The 19,061-nt window shown below is 38.1% G+C and overlaps 1 protein-coding gene across 1 annotated transcript in view; it reads right to left on the reverse strand.

Moving 5' to 3' along the window:
* Positions 1-19,061, reverse strand: part of SLC18B1 (solute carrier family 18 member B1) — a 204,047-nt gene that overhangs the window by 81,657 nt on the left and 103,329 nt on the right. The window lies entirely within an intron of this gene.

Genomic DNA, 19,061 nt, shown 5'->3' on the forward strand with positions numbered 1-19,061 from the left:
CGACATAGGCATGATGAATTAAAGATTTCAACCAAGATGCCAAAGAAATGGCAGAAGCTTTCTGGCCTTTTCTAGAACCGGAAAAGATAACAAATAGACTAGAAGTCTTTCGGAAAGACTTAGTAGCTTCAACATAATATTTCAAAGCTCTAACAACATCCAAAGAATGCAACGATTTCTCCTTAGAATTCATAGGATTAGGACATAATGAAGGAACCACAATTTCTCTACTAATGTTGTTGGAATTCACAACCTTAGGTAAAAATTCAAAAGAAGTTCGCAACACCGCCTTATCCTGATGAAAAATCAGAAAAGGAGACTCACAAGAAGGAGCAGATAATTCAGAGACTCTTCTGGCAGAAGAGATCGCCAAAAGGAACAAAACTTTCCAAGAAAGTAATTTAATGTCCAATGAATGCATAGGTTCAAACGGAGGAGCTTGAAGAGCCCCCAGAACCAAATTCAAACTCCAAGGAGGAGAAATTGACTTAATGACAGGTTTTATACGAACCAAAGCTTGTACAAAACAATGAATATCAGGAAGATTAGCAATCTTTCTGTGAAAAAGAACAGAAAGAGCAGAGATTTGTCCTTTCAAAGAACTTGCGGATAAACCTTTATCTAAACCATCCTGAAGAAACTGTAAAATTCTCGGAATTCTAAAAGAATGCCAAGAAAAATGATGAGAAAGACACCAAGAAATATAAATCTTCTAGACTCTATAATATATCTCTCTGGATACAGATTTACGAGCCTGTAACATAGTATTAATCACAGAGTCAGAGAAACCTCTTTGACCAAGAATCAAGCGTTCAATCTCCATACCTTTAAATTTAAGGATTTGAGATCCTGATGGAAAAAAGGACCTTGCGACAGAAGGTCTGGTCTTAGCGGAAGAGTCCACGGATGGCAAGAGGCCATCCGGACAAGATCCGCATACCAAAACCTGTGAGGCCATGCCGGAGCTACCAGCAGAACAAACGAGCATTCCTTCAGAATCTTGGAGATTACTCTTGGAAGAAGAACTAGAGGCGGAAAGATATAGGCAGGATGATACTTCCAAGGAAGTGATAATGCATCCACTGCTTCCGCCTGAGGATCCCGGGATCTGGACAGATACCTGGGAAGTTTCTTGTTTAGATGAGACGCCATCAGATCTATTTCTGGAAGCTCTCACATTTGAACAATCTGAAGAAATACCTCTGGGTGAAGAGACCATTCGCCCGGATGCAACATTTGGCGACTGAGATAATCCGCTTCCCAATTGTCTATACCTGGGATATGAACCGCAGAGATTAGACAGGAGCTGGATTCCGCCCAAACCAGAATTCGAGATACTTCTTTCATAGCCAGAGGACTGTGAGTCCCTCCTTGATGATTGATGTATGCCACAGTTGTGACATTGTCTGTCTGAAAACAAATGAACGATTCTCTCTTCAGAAGAGGCCAAGACTGAAGAGCTCTGAAAATTGCACGGAGTTCCAAAATATTGATCGGTAATCTCACCTCCTGAGATTCCCAAACTCCTTGTGCCGTCAGAGATCCCCACACAGCTCCCCAACCTGTGAGACTTGCATCTGTTGAAATTACAGTCCAGGTCGGAAGAACAAAAGAAGCCCCCTGAATTAAACGATGGTGATCTGTCCACCACGTTAGAGAGTGTCGTACAATCGGTTTTAAAGATATTAATTGAGATATCTTTGTGTAATCCCTGCACCATTGATTCAGCATACAGAGCTGAAGAGGTCGCATGTGAAAACGAGCAAAGGGGATCGCGTCCGATGCAGCAGTCATAAGACCTAGAATTTCCATGCATAAGGCTACCGAAGGGAATGATTGTGACTGAAGGTTTCGACAAGCTGAAATCAATTTTAGACGTCTCTTGTCTGTCAAAGACAGAGTCATGGACACTGAATCTATCTGAAAACCCAGAAAGGTTACCCTTGTCTGAGGAATCAATGAACTTTTTAGTAAATTGATCCTCCAACCATGATCTTGAAGAAACAACACAAGTCGATTCGTATGAGATTCTGCTAAATGTAAAGACTGAGCAAGTACCAAGATATCGTCCAAATAAGGAAATACCACAATACCCTGTTCTCTGATTACAGACAGAAGGGCACCGAGAACCTTTGTAAAAATTCTTGGAGCTGTAGCTAGGCCCAACGGCAGAGCCACAAACTGGTAATGCTTGTCCAGAAAAGAGAATCTCAGGAACTGATAATGATCTGGATGAATCGGAATATGCAGATATGCATCCTGTAAATCTATTGTGGACATATAATGCCCTTGCTGAACAAAAGGCAAGATAGTCCTTACAGTTACCATTTTGAACGTTGGTATCCTTACATAACGATTCAATATTTTTAGATCCAGAACTGGTCTGAAGGAATTCTCCTTCTTTGGTACAATGAAGAGATTTGAATAAAACCCCATCCCCTGTTCCAGAACTGGAACTGGCATAATTACTCCAGCCAACTCTAGATCTGAAAAACATTTCAGAAATGCTTGAGCTTTCACTGGATTTACTGGGACACGGGAAAGAAAAAATCTCTTTGCAGGAGGTCTTATCTTGAAACCAATTCTGTACCCTTCTGAAACAATGTTCTGAATCCAAAGATTGTGAACAGAATTGATCCAAATTTCTTTGAAAAAACGTAACCTGCCCCCTACCAGCAGAGCTGGAATGAGGGCCGCACCTTCATGTGGACTTAGAAGCTGGCTTTGCTTTTCTAGAAGGCTTGGATTTATTCCAGACTGGAGATGGTTTCCAAACTGAAACTGCTCCTGAGGATGAAGGATCAGGCTTTTGTTCTTTGTTGAAACGAAAGGAACGAAAACGATTATTAGCCCTGTTTTTACCCTTAGATTTTTTATCCTGTGGTAAAAAAGTTCCTTTCCCACCAGTAACAGTTGAGATAATAGAATCCAACTGAGAACCAAATAATTTGTTACCCTGGAAAGAAATGGAAAGTAGAGTTGATTTAGAAGCCATATAAGCATTCCAAGTTTTAAGCCATAAAGCTCTTCTAGCTAAAATAGCTAGAGACATAAACCTGACATCAACTCTGATAATATCAAAAATGGCATCACAGATAAAATTATTAGCATGTTGAAGAAGAATAATAATATTATGAGAATCATGATCTGTTACTTGTTGCGCTAAAGTTTCCAACCAAAAAGTTGAAGCTGCAGCAACATCAGCCAATGATATAGCAGGTCTAAGAAGATTACCTGAACACAGATAAGCTTTTCTTAGAAAGGATTCAATTTTCCTATCCAAAGGATCCTTAAACGAAGTACCATCTGACGTAGGAATAGTAGTACGTTTAGCAAGGGTAAAAATAGCCCCATCAACTTTAGGGATTTTGTCCCAAAATTCTAATTTGTCAGACGGCACAGGATATAATTGCTTAAAACGTTTAGAAGGAGTAAATGAATTACCCAAATTATTCCATTCTCTGGAAATTACTTCAGAAATAGCACCAGGAAAAGGAAAAACTTCTGGAATAACCACAGGAGATTTAAAGACCTTATCTAAACGTTTAGATTTAGTATCAAGAGGACCAGAATCCTCAATTTCTAAAGCAATTAGTACTTCTTTAAGTAAAGAACGAATAAATTCCATTTTAAATAAATATGAAGATTTATCAGCATCAATCTCTGGGACAGAATCCTCTGAACCAGAAGAGTCATTAGAATCAGAATGATGATGTTCATTTAAAAATTCATCTGTATAAAGAGAAGTTTTAAAAGATTTTTTATGTTTACTAGAAGGAGGAATAACAGACATAGCCTTCTTGATGGATTCAGAAACAAAATCTCTTATGTTATCAGGAACATTCTGAACATTAGATGTTGATGGAACTGCAACAGGTAATGGTACATTACTAAAGGAAATATTATCTGCATTAACAAGTTTGTCATGACAATTAATACAAACAACAGCTGGAGGAATAGCTACCAAAAGTTTACAGCAGATACACTTAGCTTTGGTAGTTCCAGCACCAGACAGCGATTTTCCTGAAGTATCTTCTGACTCAGATGCAACGTGAGACATCTTGCAATATGTAAGAGAAAAAACAACATATAAAGCAAAATTGATCAAATTCCATAAATGACAGTTTCAGGAATGGGAAAAAATGCCAGTGAACAAGCTTCTAGCAACCAGAAGCAAAAAATAATGAGACTTAAATAATGAGGAGACAAAAGCGACGCCCATATTTTTTAGCGCCAAATAAGACGCCCACATTATTTGGCGCTTAAATGCTTTTGGCGCCAAAAATGACGCCACGTCCGGAACGCCGACATTTTTTTGCGCAAAAGAACGTCAAAAATGACGCAACTTCCGGCGACACGTATGACGCCGGAAACAGAAAAGATTTTTTGCGCCAAAAAAGTCCGCGCCAAGAATGACGCAATAAAATGAAGCATTTTCAGCCCCCGCGAGCCTAACAGCCCACCGGGAAAAAAGTCAAATCTTTAAGGTAAGAAAAATAAAACAGAAAAGAAAAAACAGGCGCACAAAGCACGATTCAAGTGTAAAAGTTTTAATAACAAAGTGACACACGCACAGTAATGATTGCACTTACTAGATTAAAATAAATGATATGCATTGAAAAAACACTCCTTGGGTCTGCAGCTCCTGTAACAGTGGCACAGATGGTCCTTCACCTTACAGCTTTTGTCCAACAGCAACAGGTAATGGTAATCCGGATCCTTAACCTGAGCGTGTGACCAGCTTCTGTAAACAGGTTGTTCTGTTTCCCAAATAGAGTGATAGTCTGCAGTGACTGGCCTGACGCGTTTCCCCCGACTTCGGCCGGGCTTTTTCAAAGGCTTAATATTCTTAAAAGTGCGCCTTTTTGTTTTAAAGGCAAGGTGGCCAATCAAAAAGGAGGTGTGAGCTTGTTTAGCCAATGCTAACGAGGGGTGTGTAAAACCATAAATCTGACATCGCTATGTTCGTTAAAAAGGCACAGTTGGGTTAACAACTTGTTACTAATTACCTAAAAAAGTTGCCACAGTGAGTATACATGTAACGCTAACAAATTCGATACGCACAAAAAGCTCTGAAACATTAAAACTATAAAAAATGAATACGTGCTTCCCAATATGGCGTTTTGTTAGATGGTGTTCAGTACGCTGTAATTCCTGCTTACATTGTCAAAAATGAAAACATACAGATATCAATTGATTATTCGTAGTTTGATACAGTCAACCTTAAGGAACAGTTCATATTTACTCTCCATGTAGAAAAAAGTTGTATTTAAATCGATTCATATTGTATTCACATAAAAGTATCTACTACATATAAAAACCTTTAGAAAAACCCAAAAGCATATATATTTTTAAAGAGTGATGGTTCTTGGAAGAATGCTTTGATTCAATTTGTTGAAAGTAATTTAATAGAGTTTTGCTAAGTTCCTATAATATTATAATAAACTATTTATTTTCTATGTATTTCTCATTGTGAGATTTAATGGTGATCCCTGATTTAATGACTATATTTTTATTATCTAATATGAACGTCTATAGTCACTAGGTTTTTCTGAATGTGTTGAAAAAATGAGTGATCCCTGCAGGAACAATGAACTACCTATTAAACGGAATTGGATGTATGGATGTATGGATATTAATTTTGAGTGCTAACTTATTCTACTGAGGACACTAGAAAATTGAAATAAAATAGTTGAGATAAAAATTCCAAAGTTGAAAAGACTAACGATACCTAAAAGAACAATATTCCACCTATTGTTGATGTTTTGTACAAATATTTTCTGATAAAAAATCCATGTATTTAGTAACGGATGAGTACCTAAAAGAATAATTAATCGCCCAGTGTTCATGTTTGAATGAAAACATATAATCTATGAGATTAAAAAATTCATATAACAACAAATCTTACTTAAAGGAACATAATTCCACTCATTATTAAAGTGGATAAGTGAGTGGATGTATATAGACCAAATAAATATAAAAACACTAAGATGCTAAAATTCATTCAGATACATAAAATTATGTTAATGATGTAAAAATGTTAAAAAATATTAAAAAATAGTAAAATGTTAAGCAAGCATTTCTGGATGATTTAAACAAATGCTGCCACATCTATGTCAATGTTTAATCCTAGGGGCTGTAATATCTTTAGTTTATAAATCCACCTGGTTTCTAATTTTCTTAGTGTCAAAAGTCTATTGGGTTTTGTAGGAGGCACCTGATCTATTACTTGTACTTTCAGAGAGCTGGGATTGCTTCCATGGCATTCTAAAAAGTGTCTCGGAACACTGTGATTATCCATTTTTTCTTTAATGTTATATAAGTGTTCGTTGGTCCTACGCCTTATTTTCCTTTTTGTACGGCCCACATACAGGAGGCCACACCCACATTCTAGCAGATACACGACATAAATTGAATCACAATTGCTTTTGAAATTAATAGTATATGTTTCTGTGGACTGACTATTATGGAATGTTGGTGCTCTGTTTATGTGTTTGCACATGTTACATCTTGATTTTCCACATTTCATGGTCCCCTTCCAGTTGTTGAGCCAGTTATCAGCTTTTGGATTGGCATTATTTACTATGGAAGGTTTGATCTTACTGGGGGCTAGGATGTTTTTTAAGCTCCTGCCTTTCTTATATGTGAAAGTTGGCTTATCTTCCAGATGTGGACCTAAAACAGGGTCTGATTTAAGAAGTGGCCAGTGTTTCTTGATAATATTTTCTAGTGTTTTTGAGCCTTGATTATATGTAGTAACCAATCTAAAAAATATTAACAAAAACACTAGAAAATATTATCAAGAAACACTGGCCACTTCTTAAATCAGACCCTGTTTTAGGTCCACATCTGGAAGATAAGCCAACTTTCACATATAAGAAAGGCAGGAGCTTAAAAAACATCCTAGCCCCCAGTAAGATCAAACCTTCCATAGTAAATAATGTCAATCCAAAAGCTGATAACTGGCTCAACAACTGGAAGGGGACCATGAAATGTGGAAAATCAAGATGTAACATGTGCAAACACATAAACAGAGCACCAACATTCCATAATAGTCAGTCCACAGAAACATATACTATTAATTTCAAAAGCAATTGTGATTCAATTTATGTCGTGTATCTGCTAGAATGTGGGTGTGGCCTCCTGTATGTGGGCCGTACAAAAAGGAAAATAAGGTGTAGGACCAACGAACACTTATATAACATTAAAGAAAAAATGGATAATCACAGTGTTCCGAGACACTTTTTAGAATGCCATGGAAGCAATCCCAGCTCTCTGAAAGTACAAGTAATAGATCAGGTGCCTCCTACAAAACCCAATAGACTTTTGACACTAAGAAAATTAGAAACCAGGTGGATTTATAAACTAAAGACATTACAGCCCCTAGGATTAAACATTGACATAGATGTGGCAGCATTTGTTTAAATCATCCAGAAATGCTTGCTTAACATTTTACTATTTTTAATATTTTTTAACATTTTTACATCATTAACATAATTTTATGTATCTGAATGAATTTTAGCATCTTAGTGTTTTTATATTTATTTGGTCTATATACATCCACTCACTTATCCACTTTAATAATGAGTGGAATTATGTTCCTTTAAGTAAGATTTGTTGTTATATGAATTTTTTAATCTCATAGATTATATGTTTTCATTCAAACATGAACACTGGGCGATTAATTATTCTTTTAGGTACTCATCCGTTACTAAATACATGGATTTTTTATCAGAAAATATTTGTACAAAACATCAACAATAGGTGGAATATTGTTCTTTTAGGTATCGTTAGTCTTTTCAACTTTGGAATTTTTATCTCAACTATTTTATTTCAATTTTCTAGTGTCCTCAGTAGAATAAGTTAGCACTCAAAATTAATATCCATACATCCATACATCCAATTCCGTTTAATAGGTAGTTCATTGTTCCTGCAGGGATCACTCATTTTTTCAACACATTCAGAAAAACCTAGTGACTATAGACGTTCATATTAGATAATAAAAATATAGTCATTAAATCAGGGATCACCATTAAATCTCACAATGAGAAATACATAGAAAATAAATAGTTTATTATAATATTATAGGAACTTAGCAAAACTCTATTAAATTACTTTCAACAAATTGAATCAAAGCATTCTTCCAAGAACCATCACTCTTTAAAAATATATATGCTTTTGGGTTTTTCTAAAGGTTTTTATATGTAGTAGATACTTTTATGTGAATACAATATGAATCGATTTAAATACAACTTTTTTCTACATGGAGAGTAAATATGAACTGTTCCTTAAGGTTGACTGTATCAAACTACGAATAATCAATTGATATCTGTATGTTTTCATTTTTGACAATGTAAGCAGGAATTACAGTGTACTGAACACCATCTAACAAAACGCCATATTGGGAAGCACGTATTCATTTTTTATAGTTTTAATGTTTCAGAGCTTTTTGTGTGTATCAAATTTGTTAGCGTTACATGTATACTCACTGTGGCAACTTTTTTAGGTAATTAGTAACAAGTTGTTAACCCAACTGTGCCTTTTTAACGAACATAGCGATGTCAGATTTATGGTTTTATACACCCCTCGTTAGCATTGGCTAAACAAACTCACACCTCCTTTTTGATTGGCCACCTTGCCTTTAAAACAAAAAGGCGCACTTTTAACAATATTAAGCCTTTGAAAAAGCCCGGCCGAAGTCGGGGGAAACGCGTCAGGCCAGTCACTGCAGACTATCACTCTATTTGGGAAGCAGAACAACCTGTTTACAGAAGCTGGTCACACGCTCAGGTTAAGGATCCGGATTACCATTACCTGTTGCTGTTGGACAAAAGCTGTAAGGTGAAGGACCATCTGTGCCACTGTTACAGGAGCTGCAGACCCAAGGAGTGTTTCAATGCATATCATTTATTTTAATCTAGTAAGTGCAATCATTACTGTGCGTGTGTCACTTTGTTATTAAAACTTTTACACTTGAATCATGCTTTGTGCGCCTGTTTTTTCTTTTCTGTTTTATGTTATCACTTCTGAGTCAAGACCGGTGAATTGCTGGCTGGAACAAGGCTGCACTATAAAGGCACAACATTTGGAATTCAATCCCTTTACAGAGGAACCGTTTGGGATAGCATTCCAAGGAAAGAACTTGCAAAACACCAGCTGCAAGATTTTGACCTTTAAACTAATTTACTCCATCACAAGGTACTGTGGTCAAGTCATTTTTTGGTATCCCCATTTTGAGATTATATGGACAATTTTTGAGAATAGACTAATTCCATTGGGATTGTGTTTATATATTTTTTTATCAGATACATATTTTTTCATCAGTTTTTAATATTTATATTATTAATATTTATAATATTTATTGTGGTTGGCATTAGAGCGCAAAAAAATTCTTGTTTTAAAAAGGTAAGAAAAATATTCGATTCAAATGCATTATCCCAAATATGAAACTGACTGTCTGAAAATAAGGAATGTTGAACATTCTGAGTCAAGGCAAATAAATGTTTGAATACATATATTTAGAACTTTATTAAAAAAGTGCCCAACCATAGCTTAGAGTGTCACAGAAAATAAGACTTACTTACCCCAGGACACTCATCTACATGTTTGTAGAAAGCCAAACCAGTAATGAAACGAAAATCAGCAGAGGTAATGGTATATTTATAAGAGTATATCGTCAATCTGAAAAGGGAGGTAAGAGATGAATCTCTACGACCGATAACAGAGAACCTATGAAATAGACCCCGTAGAAGGAGATCATTGAATTCAAACAGGCAATACTCTCCTCACATCCCTCTGACATTCACTGCACGCTGAGAGGAAAACCGGGCTCCAACCTGCTGCGGAGCGCATATCAACGTAGAATCTAGCACAAACTTACTTCACCACCTCCATAGGAGGCAAAGTTTGTAAAACTGAATTGTGGGTGTGGTGAGGGGTGTATTTATAGGCATTTTAAGGTTTGGGAAACTTTGCCCCTCCTGGTAGGAATGTATATCCCATACGTCACTAGCTCATGGACTCTTGCTAATTACATGAAAGAAAACAACGTGTGTATGCACTCCCACTAACTCAAGTCGGCTGCCAGGGTGCTCTCGTAGAATAATAATCAAAAATGGAAGTAAGCACTCACTGGTCTTCAGACAACAAAGTCACCAAAAAAATCTTTATTGCGTGCTGTGACGTTTCGGGACCAAGCACAGTGCCTTCCTCGGACAGTGTTACAGTGAAAAAAGCAGCCTTATATAGGCCCCAAACACACTCCCAAAACCTCAAGGCCAATCAAAGGCCCTGTTACAAACACACCCCCAAATACCAAAATCTGACAGGTAGATAGCCAACACGTGGTTAAGTGAAAATAAAGTATTACATGAAAACTTCATGATAGAGTATGAAATATATTACTCTTATCGACAGGGTCCCCAATCCAGTAGGTAGTGGAGTTTGTCCCGTTGTTGTACATAGTAGGTGCCTCTCCCCTTTATGTGTTAGAGTAGCGTGTTCTTTGTTTATTTTGCATTGCCATGTGTGTTTGTTAAGGCACACGGCTTGGACAAGACGCAACATGTGATAACGGATACTGCCCTGTAGTGGGTGTGATTTGGAAAATAAACAGACGCGATCATGAGTATGTGTAAACATGACACTCGGATTGCGGTGGGTCTAGTCTTCACACATGGGGCTGTTTACTTAACTGGATCTTCAACCGAGTGCGTGAGAGATTCAGTAGAATGTTTTAATTTACCATATTTTGTTACTTAGCGATTTGTTGTTGACAACTAGTGACTGATGGGCAGAGTATGTTTACATCATACCTTGGAGTAATTGCTATTGGACAATTATGCGGCTACTGTGATTGGACCACAGAAATTGTTTCAGCGTGTTTGGTTTATTCTTTATTTTGGTTTTATTTTATGTTTTATAGATGTTGTATCTGGAACATTGTCTCGTTTTGTAGCTGGGATTGGGGACCCTGTCGATAAGAGTAATATATTTCATACTCAATCATGACGTTTTCATGTAATACTTTATTTTCACTTAACCACGTGTTGGCTATCTACCTATCGGATTTTGGTATTTGGGGGTTTGATTGGCCTTGAGGTTTTGGGAGTGTGTTTGGGGCCTATATAAGGCTGCTTTTTTCACTGTAACACTGTCAGGGGAAGGGACTGTGCTTGGTCCCGAAATGTCACAGCACACAATAAAGATTTTTCGGTGACTTTGTTGTCTGAAGACCAATGAGTGCTTACTTCCATTTCTGATTTTATATATATATACAGGTGGCCCTATATACAGGTGGCCCTCGGTTTACACCGTTTCAGAATAACAACCTTTTTTTCAGTCATGTGACGGCTATTGAATAGCATTGGAAAGCAGTGCACTAATTAAAATAGCCAGTAGGTGGAGCTGTCCGCTTGTGTTGCAGCAAAGTAATGCAAACTTAGCAGACTGAAATTGATCTGTGTACACAGAGCAGACCAGACCTATCGAGCAACAAGATCTAGCAGCTACTTCCCTTTTATCTTCCTGTCCAGCTGCTTGAGGTGAGGGTGCCTTACTGCCTATTAATCACTGCAGATTGAACTGCATAGAATAGGTGCAGACCCAATATTATCTAACATGCTAACAATGCAGAGAACTGTTTGCAGAAAAATGCAAGTAAAAAAAAACGTTTTTGTTCATTAAACTTAGTTTGATGATGATACAATCTATATTATTAGGTTTATAATGGTGTTTAGCATTTAAAGTCTTCATTTCAAAGCTTTAAAAATAATGTATTAGATGTTACTTATGACAATTTTGAGAGGGGCCTGGAACCTAACTCCCTCACTTCCCATTGACTTACATTATAAACTGGGTTTCAATCTACAACGGTTTCGATTTACAACCATTCCTTCTGGAACCTAAGTAACGGTTGAAAAACGGAGCACAGGAGAACTGTATTTTTTCTTCAAAGCATTTATTTGAAATAAGCAGCATAAATAAAGATAAAATTGTATACTTGCAAGTACAGACTGTCTGGTATGACGCGTTTCGGCCTAAGCCGTCATCAGATACCTAGATAGCAACTTGTACTATAGCCTTTTATAGGCATATGTGTTTAACCTGAATAGGAACACCTGAAAACCATCAAATGTATAGACTAACCCTAATTACAATTCTATGGTATATTAACCATTAAATCCCTACTTGAAATTTAACTCATATACTCTACTCTGGGAATAGAAAAACCCCTTATTAAAGGCACTAATATAATACTTTTAAACGCTGTACTTGTATAAGAAATAAGTTAACATAATTTCATATGCATTAAATTTTAACACATATTTTCAAAGAGTGTCACTTTTAACTTTAAGTTAATAACTCTGAATTTCAATATTAAAACAAAACAAGTCTCAGCAATATAGATTGAAATAGCTTGATAATGTTAATTATCCTAACCCATGTAGAGATTTTAAAGGAGCCCTTATAAATATGAGAATATAGTGGAGTGAGACCATGTATACTCACATGTATCAAAAAACACTTTGATAAGCATCAAGTCAAAGCATTTACAAATTAATGCCTATTTACTTAAAGATGCATAGTGTTACAAATACATCACTCCTAAAAATACACTCCTTTAAATAATTTAAAGGGATCCAAACAGCTAAATATAATAGTAAGAATATATGAACGTAATGAACAAGATTTTAAATTCTATTTCAATACATTAATTATATCAGCCTCAGTATTAAAACCTTGAGGCAATCTAGTATTTAGATTGAAGATCCAAAAAATTTCTCTTCTGGATAAAATCATGTCCAGATTTCCTCCTCTTACTGGTCTCCTGACCTTTTCTATAAACATCCATTTGAATGTGGCTACATGGCTATCATGTCTCTCAATAAAATGTTCTGCGAGAGCAGAGCAGGGAATTCTAGATGAAATATCTGGAACCTAACCCCAGTGTAAACTGAGGGCTACCTGTGTGTATATATATATATATATATATATATATATATATATATATATATACACACATATATACACATATATATATATATACACACACACACACACACACATATATATATATATATATATATATATATATATATATATATATATATATATATATATATACACATACACAAAACCTCAATCTATGCCCCCTGAGAAGGAGAGTATACCCTCAGAACCCGAAGGAAGAGTAAACCCTCTTCTGAAATCAATGGAGCAAGTTGAAAGGAAAAACTATACCCTAGCAGACTAAGTTACCAGGATAGACTCAACACAGCTCACACATCCAGAGGAGACTGTGACCCGAACGCAGCTCCTTAGACCACTCGGCCATCCTGACCTGCAGACCCACAGCCAGCTGTACCAACACAACCTCAGGGATCCAAAACAGGGGAACAAAAGAATCCCGAAACAGGTACAGGAACGAGCGTAAGGATAGCACAGCCATCCTCACAGAGTACAAGTGCAACCCGACTCTGAAAACAGACAACAAGGCCATAGATTTTCCAAAATAAAGGTCCAACAAGTCTGCTTGGAGTCAGCAAGACCCCATAGGGAACCAATCCCACCTTCCCGCCTCCCATCCAGGAGAAGCCCCAGCAAGGACTATCTCCATAGGGAGGAGAATATCCCCTATAGAAAAGGGATGATGCCGGAAGGACAACAACTGTCTTCAAGGCCAGAAGTCACCGGCTAATGGGAAGAGAAATTCCCAACACCGATGTCCTAGAAAAGGACCCCCCTACAAGTAGCTTGCCAAGCGGAGGCACAGCCAACCCATTCGCCTGCAGAGCAGGGAATCCACGGGAACACTGGCAAGCTGACCAGGGGAATGCAAGCCTAAGGTGCACCAGAAATTGGACATCCAACGCCAGCAGCTGGGTATGAACCAACCACCCTTGAGGCTCAAGTTACATGGCTAACCACCAGATGACATGGGCTACTCTGTGGCAAAGAGTAAAAAATACTCAGAAAACCTGGCCAACCATGATCAGGTTAGGTAGATGGAGCAAGGACATAGCCCAAGTTCCCATTACCGTGGAACTAGCCCTGAGATCCAAGTTTCCAAAACCACCCAAGACTGGGTCAGGAAAAAGGCCAAGCGAAGCTTCAGCATCTGAAAGTCTCAGGGAGAAAAACAGGTCCGAGCACCTAAAAGTTCAGGCAAACCTTACCCTAGAACTAAACACCCGAACTTACCAAAAAGCCAGACACAAGGGTATGGATGCATATCCAGAGAATCCGGATAGCGAGAACTCGAAAGCCCCGACCAAAGGAAGGAATCACCCCTAGCTAAAGTCCAATGCTCCAAGGAGCAAGGCTAGAAGTTGTATGAAGATATTTCTCAGAGCCTCAGGACAACCAAGGGATACCTCGAGGTAAAAAAAATCCTACTAGCAGGACTAGTTTCCCTATCACCTCTGCACAAGCAGAGGACACAAGGAAGAGAAAGGCACTAAGCCTACCCAGCTCTGGAAAACCCTGAGCTAAACAACTCTCCTCAGGGAACAACCATCACCCAGAAACACAGATCCCTAAAAGGAGATACAACTCACCCGGAGACAATGGAAGAAGACCCAAAGGTCTCTTATAACTCTGACAGACAGTACAGGTCAAAGAGTAAGAATGCATCTAGATATACTACAAACAGCTTATGCGTACACCTGCAAGATGTCAAGAGCTGCAACTGGTTTCAAACTGCAAACCTTCCTCATGCTAGACAGCTATCCTATGAGCTGTTGGATCAAGCCCAAAAGGACAAATCCAGAGGCCTAAAAATGAAGACCAAACCACTCAACTGCGGGAAGGGGCATTAAGCCCTCCAACCCTCCACCACATGGGGAGGAAAACTCTTAAGTTGTGATGAAATCAGATGTCAGAGTGACACAGCGGAAAACTCCCCTGCCTGGCCATCTATGACTGAAGGCTAAAAGGACTGAAGCAATCCTTCCCACCTCACAGACCCACAGCTCCTCTTGAATGCTTAGTTGAACATAAAAAACAATGATAACCTGAGCATTCGGCGCTTCTACCGAACCAGCCGAGCAGAACAGCGCCACGTGTCTAAACAGCCACAAGACCAAAGAAATCAGACAGGATCAGCCTGCACCTAGGGTCCTAACTGGCAAGCTGCATAAATTCTCACTTATAGGGGAAGAAACAGAAAACAGACATCTTTAACATAGGACTGTCCAAAACAACTTCCGAAGAAGTAATAAAGAGTATCAATCCCAGAAGGTTCCCGAAGGAAACAAAAACAAATAAAAGACATTCCATTGGATATAAATAAAATATAAGGCAACCCGGAGGTTAACGTCCAAAAAGACACAGGCCTACCCCGCAGGACCAGCCAAACTGAGCCCTATCTTTTAAAACTGGGAAATATCTCAAACAAATGACAATCAGGAGATTACTTCATCCCCACATGTCTAATGAGGTGCACTATTTGAATTAGCAGACTGAAAATCCCTGTGTCTGGTAATGATAAGGTAATTTAATAACTGAAAAACATGTCTGAGCAATACGCGAAGGCGCGCAATCCTGTAACAAAAGGCACAACACTCAGGGACTGTTACACCCACAGGGAACTGTAGAGGCCCTCCCCAAGGCCGAAGACCTGGAACAATAGGGCACGAGCACATTCTCAAATAAACGTCTGGACTCCGCAGACGAACAATCAGCAACATTATGTGGAAGCGAAAATGTGCTGCAACCTCGGGGGGGGGGGGGGGCGAGAACACGCCACCCTACGTGGAGGAATCAGAAACTGGGTCAACCGCATGTGTAAAAGTATGAATTGGTAGGGAACTCGCCTGTCAGAGGACAGGACCACAGAGGCGGATGGCTCAGCAGTCCCTTGATTCACCGAGCCCAAGGAACCAGGCGCTCTGAAATGGCATACGGAACAAAACTGGTTGACATGTGTCAACGAGACCAATCCGGATTCGTCACCGGACACAGAATCTGAAATCAAAATAGTCCCAGTATCAGAATCCTCCATAACTGAATATGAAATTAGCTCAGTCTCAGTATCGGAATCCTCCATAACTGGATAGAGGAGATATAATTTGGACTAAAGTAGTAAAAACAAAAACGGCACCTGACACCCCCAACGGCTGGGGTACTCGCCACCTCCTATGACCAGACCCCTGTGGACTAGAAAATTTCCTTCGCCACACGGTCGGGAATGCGGAAATGGAAAACTGAATGTAACCACACCCGAACACAAGGTGAACCATACAGTCCAAAAAAGCGTGTCCAAATAAAAGGCCGCGTCACTTCAAAAGGCCTCAATGTTCCAAACCACAAGCCCATAAACATCACACATAAGCAGGTTGAATCACATAACAAACATGATTATAACCCCCCCCCCCTGTTCAATAACCCCCCTCAGGAGATATTAACCCTTGATTCCAAGATACTACAAGAGACTCACTGAGACCCTTATTATAAGTTAGACCGGCAAGGTGGTGGCCAATCGGAAAAACATTCACATTACAGTACACTAGTATGTGTAATGGCAGTATATAGACTGGTAACGTCAAGACTAGAGAGCACAAATATATCAGTAAACATATGTAAATTGTTAAAATTTATTCAAAAAGTCTCCTGTGTCCTTAATAAAAGTGTTAGATTGTTCTACAAATGGACGTAATATTCTGTTAAGAAAAACAGTAATATGTGAGAATACAGACTCATTGCCATCCACAATAGGGTGTCCAGGGGATGTTCCATGGACTTATGGATTTTGGGCAGTGTATAAAACACTGGTGTCTTTGGGTCTTGTATAATCAGATATTTAGCCATTTCTTTGTCAATAATAGCATTTTTTGAATGCACCATCTACAATAAATTTTATCTATTTTTTAAAAATTAAAGACAGGGTTGTACGCAATCAATTTATACATATTAATCATGCCAAGTTGAGAATAAATCTCCCGTTAGTAGTCATGTTTGTTCATCACCACAGTGGCCCCGCCCTTTTCTGCAGCTTTCAAGATTAACCCTTTGTTATCTCTCAATTCTTTAAGGGCCTTACGTTCCACTGTGGTGAAGTTAGTATGACTAGCAAACAATTTGTTACCATATTTCTTGATTTTGATTTTTAATTTATCAATATCTTTTTTATAAAGATATTTTACACACCCCCAAACAGGTTACAAGTTCTATTGCAACTCACACTTTACTTGACACTTTGTATGTTGTTTACCTAATTAAGTGTCCTTGTGGGAGTGGCTTTGTGGGTGAGTCCACCAGGCGCATTAGAGACCGTATAAGTGAGCATAAAAGCAACATTCATTGTAAAGTAATAATGGCCCCGGTGGCTGCCCATTTTCTAGAGGCAGGTCGCCAAATAAATCAGCTGTGCTTTCAAGTGATAGAAAAGGTTGACATCCCTAAGAGGGGAGGGGGTAATAGGGAAATCCTTCTCAAACAACGGGAGGTACATTTGAACTTTAAGTTAGATACTATGGAGCCCAAGGGCTTGAATAGGGAAATTAACTGGTCAGTCTTCTATTAGTTAAATAGGGATCCTAGTTACAAAGTTGTGTAATGGTTACTTTGTGACTAATTCTTGTGATTTGGTGCTGTGATTATCTGATGATGCTCTGTAACATTGTTTTTAAATTGCATATGTTTTTAAAGTGTATAGATTTTTTAGTGTGATTTTTATGCATAACTCATGTAGCAATACTCTGCTCCACTCTAGTGACAATAGAAATTAACTATGTTTAATTGAGATTAATTGCTTAATTGATAGGGCTTTATATTGGTGCAGGGAATTTACAAATGTTATCACATGGTTAAGGGGAACACCCCCAATGTGTGATGTTATCTGTATAATCCTACCTTTCTTTGTTGATTCTATATATTGGATTGGAGCTTGGCAGTTGCTCCGTATGATTCCCTATATTTCAGGTTGAAGTGCTGGTTTGACTTTTTGTTGATTGTTATGATTTAACCTCAGAGTGACATTAAATGCAATGCAATCACAGCAGTAGAGAGAACAATTAAACACCATATGATCATGTTCTACTAGGGTAATTGGCGTATTTAGGTTTTGTGCTGCACTAGGCAAAATTCTGCTGCCCCCCCCAAGGTTTTAGGCCTTTTTTTTGTCTATAACGTGATATTTTTTATGCATAGTATTTCAAATATAAAAGTCCACCAGGGCTGCAAAACATTTGCATACAGACAAACATAATCACAGACACATTCACAAACAGAGTTATGCACATAGACACTGTCATGTACACACACAACCACACACATATATATGTCTGTTACTATTGTTAGGGGTTATCAGCTGAACCCCTAAAGCCAAGACCTTCTGGATATACCACTCTAGATGGCGGAGATAGAGGTTCTCTCTGAAAGGCAACGCTACGAAGGGAACATTTGATACCTGACTTCAGGAAATCCATCTTAGTATAAATATCCGATCAGCAGGATACAGTTGGAAACCAAGTTAAGAGGAGCACCTTACCGTTTTGAAAGGCAAGGTAGCTGATTACATTAGAAACCATAAAACCTTGGAGCTGTTATGTGGACATTTAATTACGCAAATAGCTGTTAAAAGTAATGGTTTCCTGGAATGCCTTATATTGACTGCTATGTATATATTTCCTTTACTAGAGATAAGCCTTAACGCTATTATCTCCCATTTATTTGGAGTAACATATGGGCCCTCTGTTTCTAGTTGAACTTGTTTGCATCAACATTGTGAGACTGTCCTAGCTAAAGCAGAAATAGACTCCACTAAGGAATAATTATGCATAAATTCCAAAAGGATTAGAAGCATCTATTATGAAAATAATTTTATTAAGTGGGCCCACTTATATATTAGGTTATCACTGAGGTTAAAAAAAAGCATAGTGTTGTTTAACTTATTGCTTTTTATTTGTTTCTCTTTCCTTTATTGCAGTATTTCATTATGTGAGGTATTTTGTTGATCCAATTATGTCTTCACCTGTCCTCACAAACATACATAGACACACATATCTATCTATTGCTGCAATATATATAAAAAACAAACAAACACAGATTTCTTTAAACAA

The sequence above is a fragment of the Bombina bombina genome, chromosome 4 (genome assembly GCF_027579735.1).
Source record: "Bombina bombina isolate aBomBom1 chromosome 4, aBomBom1.pri, whole genome shotgun sequence".
NCBI classification, from domain to species: Eukaryota; Metazoa; Chordata; class Amphibia; order Anura; family Bombinatoridae; genus Bombina; species Bombina bombina.